We start from the raw sequence: 11,010 nt of genomic DNA, 5'->3' as shown, positions 1-11,010 counted from the left end.
AGCCGTGCATGCCAGCAAAGCAAAACAAAGAATTCATTCACTACTTCCCATGGTCAGGCAGGTGTTTGGCCATCCCCAGGGAAGCAGGGCTTTATCACATGTAATAGTTACTCGGAAAGAGTAACATCCATAATGCTGGATGTCCCCCTCTTCCTTCTTCTTCCCCCAGTTTATATACTCTGCATGATGTCATATGGTATGGAATACCTCTTTGGCTAGTTTGGGTCACCTGTCCTGGCTGTGTCCCCTCCCAGTGTCCTGTGTCTCCCGAGCCCTCTGGCTGGCAGGGCCCAAGGAACTGAAAAGTCCTTGATTTAGTATAAACATCACCCAGCAACTACTAAAAACATCAGTGTTCTATCAACATTGTTCTCACATCACAGCCAAAACACAGCAGTGTAGTAACTACTAAGAAGAAAACTCTATCCCAGCTGAAACCAGGACACGCTTAAAGTAAGCTTAACTCATCAAATAATTGTACCCTTACCACTAATCTGCAATATGCCACATATTTATTACATAGAGGCAAGAGGTAACCATACTACCACTCTATCAGTCGATAAAGTGGATTGACTGTAGTCATGGGGTGAAGTGTGACAGTTGCACTCGACTCCTTGACCAAACTACTGGTAGTTTGGTTCAGCCTTTAAAGGAAGTAAAGACCTTGGTTTTAACCCAGCCAAGAACTTTTCTAGTTCCAATCTGTTCTCTGAAAACCCACACAGGAACAGAGTGACATGGTGAGCATTGATGCATATGAGCTTGGAAACTGGAACACCAATTCATGTCAATAACACGTGAATAGCAGGTAGTTCTTCCAAGACTCATTTATCAAGGAAAAAAGAAAGTTGTGGGTACAAGGAGTCTCATGCTTACCTTTTCCATTGTATATAATTTGACTATGAGCCAACCACTTTATTCTATAAATATGACAGCCTAAGAGAGTCTTCTTTGAGCTCTCTCTGCTAAGCAGATGGCTGCATGGTGGTGATCTCCCCTTGAGCTGGGATGCCTCTCAAGGTTGCTCCTCAAAGCTGAGAGACCTCTTACCAACTGCAGATCTTTGGTAAGTGACCAATATCATATGTAACCTTGTATTATAGTGCACTATAACTTTGTATTGGTAACTTTGATTTTGCATTGGTAACTTTGAATCATTATATACCCTGCAGTAAATAATAGAGTGAACCTTGCCATTTAACTTTGTTAAGTCTCACTTTTACAACATCATATTTCAATAAAAACATTTTTGCTGATACCTTTGGTGGTGGTTCCTTAAGCAGTCTAAATCACCTGTCTGTGACATATCCTCAATGTACTGAAGAGTTGCTAACTTTATGGTCAGGTAACAGGTCTCCAGTTCATACAGGAACACTATGGGCCTTTGGGAGGGACAAAATGTACACATTTCAGCATTACCTTCCTATTAAGGATTTTGTGCTTTTTTCCATTCCCCTACCTCCTTCATATCTATTCCTCCTCCCTTTTAATTACTTATTTGAAATAAACTTGTAGCTCTAAACACTGTAAATATAGGGATAATGCATGCTAATAATATGCAGTGTAGTGTGACTCCCCCGCAGGGGATACGGCTGCTCTCCCAGCAATGCTCAGGACTGTCCCTGATCCTGGCAGATGCTGTGAAGCAGCTGGAAGCCTCCAGACATGCCAGAGGAATACCAATGGAGTGACCCCAGTGGGACCCAACATGAGAGCCTGTCTGCTCCATGCTGCAGGCCAACTTTCTCTGTAGACCTGGGGCTTGTCCTGAGGGCATGGAGCTGTGGCAACCTTGCCTCTCTTGGGCTGTTGGATCTGGCATGATATATTTTCCTCTAACATGAGACCCTGTGACTGTTCACTTGATTCCTGCTCAGGTTTTGGCCGAACACACAGCTCATGGTAAGGTCTGATGTATGCTGAGAGCAGTACTATTATGTCAAAGCAATAGCAACATGTATGCAGGACACAATGGACAGGAAGAGATAAGGGCCATTATGCCACCTTTATCACCTGTAGCTTGCTGTCTCCTGCAGCCATCAACCTTGGATATAAATTGTCTGGCATTTTCTTCAGAATCCATGAACTTATGAAAACGGTATAGACCAAACTTCTAAGCTGGAAGGTATAAAACATCAGCTTACCCAAAAAGCTTTTGAAGCAGATCCAACAGCAGCTGAACTGCTGAGGCCTTCATGCTTCCTAGTATGAAGACCTGTACTGTGACAGAACAGGATGAATGAGCACTCTCACCATCAGCTAGGTAACTATTTTGCTTATAGGCATGCAAGTTACAAGTTATGAATTAGAGAACTTATGAGTTAAAAACCTCATGAATTAATGAAGTGATGAATTAGTGAAATCACATTAGACTAGTATGTACAAAGGATATTGAGACCTTGTTTGATGTGTTTGTTTTCTTTCCTAATGAGCAAATAAAATAAAGTTTAATTTACAAAGTACATTGTCCTGTAAATTTGAGAGATTCAAATGGACTGTGACAGACCCATAGAGATGCTGCCAAAAGCTATGGCCCCTCTCTAACTACTGAGGCTGAGATGCTCACTTATTCCAGTTGCTGGCACAAGTGCCCTGGGGCACTTATACCCTGGTCTGACTCCAGTTGCTGGCACCAAATCCACTCACATGGGTCTCACCAGTGGCTGACACCTAGTCCTTGCAGCATGCATGCAAACACACACACGTGTGCACATGCATGTGCATACACACATAGGATAAGAAGTGAGATTACACAGAAAGATATTTAAGAAAGGTTTTAATGAGACATGGTGGGTTAACCTTGGCTGGCTGCCAGGTGTCCACCAAGCTGCTTTATCACTCCCCTCCTCATTGGGACAGGGGAAGAAAATAAGACAAAAAACTTGTGGGTGAAGATAAAGGCAGCTTAATAAAGAAAAGGAAAGGCCTTGCACAGAAGGAAACAAAACAAAAAAAAATTATTTACTACTTCCCATCAGCAGGTGATGTCCAACCACTTCCTGGGAAGTAGGGCCTCAGTATGCATAACAATTGTTTCAGAAGGGAAATGCCTCAATAATTAACACCTCCCATCTTCTCTTTCTCCTTTCTCTTAGCTTTTATTGCACAATGTCATATGGTATGGAATATCTCTTTGGTCAGCTTGAGTCAGCTGTCCTGGCTATGTCCCCTCCCAGCTTCTTGCTGACCACCAGCCTATTGGCTTTGGAGAGGAAGGGGATTGGAGAGACAACCTTGATGCTTGTGAAGAGTGCTCCCCCCTCCCCCATCCTGATCTTTATTTCCGTAAAAAAGGCTCATGTGATAACCACCAGTGGAGGTTGTAATGTATGTATCTGGTCATGATGCAGTAGATTGGGGGAGACGGATAACAACAAAATATATGAGGGATGATTTGAACAATGTGCCCACCTAACCACAGTGCTGGTCAAGGTCTGACTCAAGCCAAGTTTGAAAGAAACTAACTTCTGTAGTCGATATGCAAATATAAGTCACTTACCTTACTCCATAAATAGTGGACAGCCCAGGGCCTGTTGAGCTCTCCTGCATGGCAGCAGGCTGCATACCAGGATCTCCCCTTGAGTAGGGACACCTCTCAAGGTTACTCCTCAAGGCTGAGAGATTTCTTGCTGCAGCAGATTCTCAGTAAGCAATTAATAGCATACTAAACTTTGAAATCTCAGCTAAGTGTTATAAAGGATTGATTGTGCATATCTAATCCTTTAGATATAAACCGTTGACCAAATCTGGGACTAAGTCTGGATCTAGTGGCACCTAAACTCAACTCTGAGAAGGAGTTCAGAATGCAAGGGGGTCCTTTCTGAACCTCATGACTCGACGGGAGAGTCTCCCTGACAGTTTTGTCTGACCCTGTCATCTGTGCAGTAAATAATCAAGTGTACCTTGCCATTGAATCTTGTTAAACCACTGTCACACTTACTATCAAACTTTGTTAAATCGCTGTTTTATACCAATAAACACATTGCTACTTTTCTCTTATGAGTGATGCACTTCACTTTATCCATGACAATGCTGTGTGACCACTGCTCAGTAGTAGTCAAAACATTGGTGTGTTATCAACACTGTTGTAGCTAGAAAAACAAAGCACAGCACTATGAGGGCTGCTATGGTGAAAGTTAACTCCAATGGGAAGTAGTGAATGAATTCCTTGTTTTGCTTTGTTTGCATGTGTGGCTTTTGCTTTCCCTATTAAACTGTCTTTATCTCAACCTATGAATTTTCTCACTCTTACTCTTCCGATCCTCTCCCCCATCCCACTGGGGGAGGGTGGGTGGGGTGAGCGAGCGGCTGTGTGGTGCTTAGTCACCAACTGGGTTTAAACCACAACAGTCCCTTTTGGTGCCCAACATTGGGCCTGAAGAGTTGAGATAATGACAGGTCCAACTAGAGTGCATTAGAACAAAATTGTTGTCGGTATTCATTGTATTGGATTAATAATTATTGGCCACAGTGCTAATTCCTTTGCTGCCCATGGTCTCAGGGTTACATTATTTACTTTACTTGCAGTGTGTGTTCACTGTTGTGCTGTTTGTTTTCCTTGGGACCTGGGCTAAAGTTATCATTGTGTTGTACTATATAGTACTGGTTTATGATATAATGTATTTGATGGTCATAAAACTAATCTGGTCTGTGTAAGCGGTGTTGTTGTCACCCCTGTGTGTCTGGTGGCCCCTAGCAGGGAATGCCAACAACTGCACCTTTGGCTTTTCTTTTCCAGAGAGCCAACCCGTGGGTGGGGTCTACACCTCCCCCTTCTCCCCGGGGCTAATTATTAAAGCATTATTTGGACTGTTGGAACCACCATAATGCAGATCCTAACCCTATTGCTTGGAATGCTGAATGTGGTTTTCACCTCCTGGACGTGGTGGAGAATTAAGCGACTAATTGTAACTACTCTAGCCTCTGTGATGGAAACAACAGCTACTCCAGCCCCAGTGGCTACTCCAGCCCCTGTGGCAGGCACTGCAACTACTCCAGCCCCCACAGCAGGTGCTGCAGCTGCTACAGCCCCTGTGGCAGGCACTGCAGCTACTTCAGCACCCACAACAAGTAATGCAGAAGACCAACCAATGTCATTTATCAGTGGCTCCTATACAGAAGAAATGGAAATGAAAGCAACTTGTTTGGGAAAGAGGAAGGATGAAGCAGGGCCATCACAGGATCAGGATGAAGGAGTTGAACAAGAGGTAACCTCTTGATCTCTATCTCTGAATGAACTGCAGGATATGTGGAAAGATTATGCCCGTCAATCAGGTGAACACTTTATCACCTGGTTGCTTCAATGCTGGGATAATGGGGCTAATAGTATAGAATTGGAGGGTAGAGAAGCCAAGCAGCTGGGATCACTTTCTAAAGAAGGAGGCATTGACAAAGCAATTGGAAAAGGAGTGCCAGCCATCAGCCTCTGGAAGTGACTTCTGTCAAGCGTGAAGGAAAGGTATCCCTATAGGGAGGATATTACATGTCGCCCAGGCAAGTAGACAGCAATAGAGAAAGGTATCCAGTACTTGAGGGAATTAGCCATGAAATAGATGACTTCTTATGACCAGGACAATCCACAGTCACCCATGGATCCTGATGAAGTCCTATGCACACAACCCATGTGGTGGAAATTGGTACAGAGCACACCATCATCATATGCCAATTCATTGGCAATAATGGGCTGGAGAGATGACGCACCATCGACAGTGGATGAAGTGGTTCACCATCTCTGGGACTATGAAGATAGTGTCTCTACCTCCATCATCTCAGCTGTAGAAAAACTGGTCCAGCAACTTGATGAGGATATATCCTACTCTCCACCAACATGGACCCGCATTTCAGCTATCAACCATAGACGCATATCTGTTTTGGAGGGAGAATATAGGAGATACATATCATGGGGTACTCCGTCCCTAGACCAGGATTAGAGGGACCCTGCCTCCAGCCAGGTGGAGGCCAGGGATAATCGGGTTTATTGGACTGTGTGGATTCGATGGCCTGGCACATGGGACCCACAGGAATATAAAGCTCTAGTAGATACAGGTGCACAGTGTACTTTAATGTCATCAAGCTATGGAGGGGCAGAACCAATCAGTATTTTGGGAGTGACAGGGGGATCGCAACAGCTAACTGTATTGGAAGCTGAAATAAGCTTGACTGGGAATGAGTGGCAAAAACATCCCATTGTGACTGGCCCAGAAGCTCCATGTATCCTTGGCATAGACTATGTCAGGAGAGGGTATTTCAAGGATCCAAAAAGGTATCGTTGGGCTTTTGGTATAGCTGCCCTGGAAACAGAGGAAATTAAGCAGCTGTCTACTTTGCCTGGTCTTTCATAAGACCCTTCTGTGGTGGGGTTACTGAAAGTGGAGGAACAGCAGGTGCCTATTGCTATTACCACTGTGCACCGGCAGCAATACCATACCAACCGAGACTCCCTGATTCCCATCCAGGAGCTGATTCACCAACTAGAGATCCAAGGAGTGATCAGCAGAACCCATTCACCCTTTAATAGCCCCATATGGCCAGTGTGAAAGTCTAATGGAGAATGGAGACTAACAGTGGACTATCGTGGCCTGAATGAAGTCACGCCGCTGTTGAGTGCTGCCGTACCAGACATGCTGGAACTTCAATATGAACTGGAATCAAAGGCAGCAAAGTGGTATGCCACTATTGATATTGCAAATGCGTTTTTCTCAATCCCTTTGCCTGCAGAGTGCAGGCCACAGTTTCCCTTCACTTGGAGGGTCATCCAATACACCTGGAATCGACCGCCCAAGGGGTAGAAACACAGCCCTACCATCTGCCACAGACTGATCCAGGCTGCGCTGTAACATGGTGAAGCTCCAGAACACCTGTAATACATTGATGACATCATTGTAGGGGGCAATACAGCAGAAGAATTTTTCAAGAAATGGAAGAAAATAGTCCAAATCCTTCTGAAAGACGGTTTTGCCATAAAACAGAGTAAAGTCAAGGGACCTGCACAGGAGATCCAGTTTTTGGGAATAAAATGGCAAGATGGACATTGTCAGATCCCAATAGATATGATCAACAAAATAACAGCACTGTCTCCACCATCTCATAAGAAAGAAACTCAGGCTTTCTTAGGTGTCATCGGGTTTTGGAGAATGCGCATTCCAAACTACAGTCTGATTGTAAGCCCTCTTTATCACGTGACCCAAAAGAAGAATGATTTTAAATGGGGTCCTGAGCAACGACAAGCCTTTGAACAAATTAAACGGGAGATAGTTCAAGCAGTAGCCATTGGGCCAGTTCGGACTGGGCAAGATAGAAAGAATGTGCTCTACACCACAGCCAGGGAGAATGGCCTTACCTGGAGCCTCTGGCAGAAAACACCAGGGGAAACTCGAGGACGACCTTTGGGCTTTTGGAGTCGAGGATATAAAGGATCTGAGGTCTGCTATACTCCAACTGAAAAAGAGATATTGGTAGCTTATGAAGGGGTTTGAGCTGCTTCGGAAGTGACTGGTACCGAAGCGCAGCTCCTCTTGGCGCTCCGGTTACCAGTGCTAGGCTGGATGTTTAAAGGGAGGGTTTCTTCTACACATCACTCAACTGATGCTACATGGAGTAAGTGGATCGTGCTGATTACACAACGAGCTTGGATAGGAAATGCCAATCGTCCAGGAATTTTGGAAATTATTATGGATTGGCCAGAAGGTGAAGATTTTTTGGGATGTCACCAGAGGAAGAGGTGACACGTGCTGAAGAAGCCCCTTTGTTTAATGAACTGCCAGAACATGAGAAGAAATATGCCTTGTTTACTGATGGGTCCTGCCATATTGTAGTAAAGCATCGGAGGTTGAAGGCGGCTGTATGGAGTCCCCTACAACAAGTTGCAGAAACTGCTGAAGGACAAGGTGAATCGAGCCAGTTTGCAGAAGTGAAAGCTATCCAGCTGGCTTTAGATGTTGCTGAACGAGAAGGTGGCCGATACTTTACCTCTATACTGACTCATGGATGGTGGCAAATGCCCGGTGGGGGTGGTTACAGCGGTGGAAGCAGAGTCATTGGCAACGCAGAGGTAAACCCATCTGGGCTGCTACATTATGGCAAATATCGCCGCTTGGTTGGAGAACCTGGTTGTAAAGGTACGTCATGTAGATGCTCATGTACCCAAGAGTCAGGCCACTGAAGAACATTTAAACAACCAGCAGGTAGATCAAGCAGCCAAGATTGAAGTGGCTCATGTAGATCTGGATTGGCAACATAAAGGTGAATTATTTATATCTCGGTGGGCCCATAACACCTCAAGCCATCAAGGATGAGATGCAACATATAGATGGGCCTGAGATCGAGGGGTGGACTTAACCATGGACACTATTCCACAGGTAATCCATGAATGTGAAACGTGCTGCAATTAATCAACCCAAGCGGTTAAATCCTCTCTGGTCTGGAGAACGATGGCTGAAATATAAATATGGATATGGTGAGGCTTGGCAAATTGACTATATCACACTCCCACAGGCCTGCCAAGGCAAGCGCCATGTGCTTACAATGGTGGAAGCAACCACCGGATGGCTGGAAACATACCCTGTACCCCATGCCACTGCCCAGAACACTATTCTGGGCCTTGAAAGACAGGCACCCCAGAAAGAAATGAATCAGACAATGGAACTAATTTCTGAAACAACCTCATAGACACTTGGGTCAAAGAGCATGGTATTGAGTGGGTATATCACATTCCTTATCATGCACCAGCCTCTGAGAAAACTGAACGATGCAATGGACTGTTAAAGACTACACTGAAAGCAATGGGTGGTGGACCTTTCAAACATTGGGATAAACATTTAGCAAAGGCTACCTGGTTGGTTAATACCAGAGGATCTGCTATCCCAGCTGGTCCTGCCTAGTCAAAGCTTTTGCATAGTGTAGAAGGGGATAAAGTTCCTGTACTGCACCTTAAAAATATGCTTGGGAAAACAGTCTGGGTCATTCCTGCCTCAGGCAAAGGCAAACCCATTCATGGGATTGCTTTTGCTCAAGGGCCTGGGAGCACTTGGTGGGTAAAGTGGGAAGATGGGGAAGTTCGATGTGTGCCTCAAGGGGATTTGATTTTGGGTGAAAAAAAGGCAATAAACTGAGTCATGTTAATTGTTACATAATACTATATATTGTCTGTTGCGACGGAGGGAAGACACAGTCACTCAATATGAGTGATCAGCAGACTTCGTTTATTGTCTCTTACAGTCACCTTTTATGCCTTCTTATAATTAGCTCATACATATTACAAATGTTAAGCTCATTATTGGTTAGTTGCCTAAATACCAAGCCCGCCCCTAGTTTCTCTTCTGTAGTTATCTGTTCCCACCTGCAACATTCTTTTCCCACCACGATCTTCCTGTTATTGTGTAACAAGGACAGCCAAAGACAGTGTATTTTGCTTTACTTCAGATAAGCTGAGAGCGATGTGCATTTTTGTCCAGCCAGCTGGACTATGTCTATGTGACCCTTTTCAGCTAGCCAGTTATCCACAATTGTCTTTGGTGGTGATGGTAGAATTTGAACCCTTGCCCCTGGAGAGACTGGATAATCATGTGGCACTATTTCTACCATTTTTAGATTTGAAGATTTGAACCTTATTTCTCTCCAACTGCCACACCAACAAAGATTGACTGGTGAAGCCAGATCAGCACAGCTGTAATAGGATTGGAACTGGCTTCAACATGGAACAGTCCAACACCTCGTACCGTCCTCCTTGCCCAGAGTGACAGTTATAACAGATGGAACCCAGCATCATGGATTAAATGAACTCAATGGATTTTAGAGAAATGGTCCATAGACTAAGGGTATGATATCTTTGTATTTATATAAAGGACAGGAGAGGTGATGATGATGTATTGGATAACGTAGAATGACATAAATGGTATGCAATAAGGGGTGGATACTCTCCTGGTTTCAGCTGGGATGGAGTTAACTTTCATCTTAGTAGATAGTACAGTGCTGTGTTTTGGCTATGATGTGAGAACAATATTGATAACCACACTGATGTTTTTAGTTGTTGCTGGGTAATGTTTATACTAAGTCAAGGATTTTTCGGTTTCTTGGGCCTTGCCAGCCAGAGGGCTGGAGGGGCACAAGAGACTGGGAAGGGACACAGTCAGGTCAACTGACCTCAACTAGCCAAAGAGGTATTCCATACCATGGGACGTCATGCTTGGTATATAAACTTGGAGGGTTAGCTGGCAGGGGATCATTGCTCGGGGACTGAGTGGGCATCGGTCAGCGGGTTCTCCTTTTTCCCTTCTCCTTTGGATTTTACCCTTTTCCCCACCTTTCCATTATAATTGTTGTTGTTATTATTATTGCTATTGTTGTTGTTCTTACCTCTTTATTCTGTTTAAATTATTAAATTTTTCTTATCTCGATCCTCGAGTTTTACATTCCTTTCTGATTCTCCTCCCCACCCCTCTGGGTGAGCAAAACAGACTCAATTCAGGGAAATTTAATTTATTGCCAGTCAAAAGTCAGAGTAGGATAATGAGGAATAAGAACAAGTCTAAAAACACCTTCTCCCCATTCCTCCCTTCTTCCTGGGCTCAACTTCACTCCTAACTTCTCTACCTCCTCCCTCTGACTGGTGCAGGAGGACAGGGAATGGGGATTGCTGTCAGTTCATAATGCTTTGCCTCTGCTGCTCCTTCCTCCTCACGCTCTTCTCCAGCGTAGGTCCTTCCCACATACTGCAGTTCTTCATGAACTGCTCCATCATGGGTCCTTTCCATGGGGTGCAGCCCTTCAGGAACAGACTGCTTCAGCATGGATCCCCCATGGGGTCACAAGTCTTGCTAGTAAATCTGCTCCAGCATGGGGCTCCTCTCCAGAGGCTGTAGTCCCTGCCAGGAGCCTGCTGCAGAGCAGGGTCTCCACAGGGTCACAGCTTCCTTCAGGACACATCCACCTACTCTAGTGTGGGGTCCTCCACAGGCTGCAAGGTGGATATCTGCTCTGACACGGTCGTCCATGGGCCACAGGGTGACAACT

Source organism: Falco biarmicus, chromosome W (genome assembly GCF_023638135.1).
Source record: "Falco biarmicus isolate bFalBia1 chromosome W, bFalBia1.pri, whole genome shotgun sequence".
Classification (NCBI taxonomy): domain Eukaryota; kingdom Metazoa; phylum Chordata; class Aves; order Falconiformes; family Falconidae; genus Falco; species Falco biarmicus.
This window is presented reverse-complemented; position numbering follows the sequence as displayed.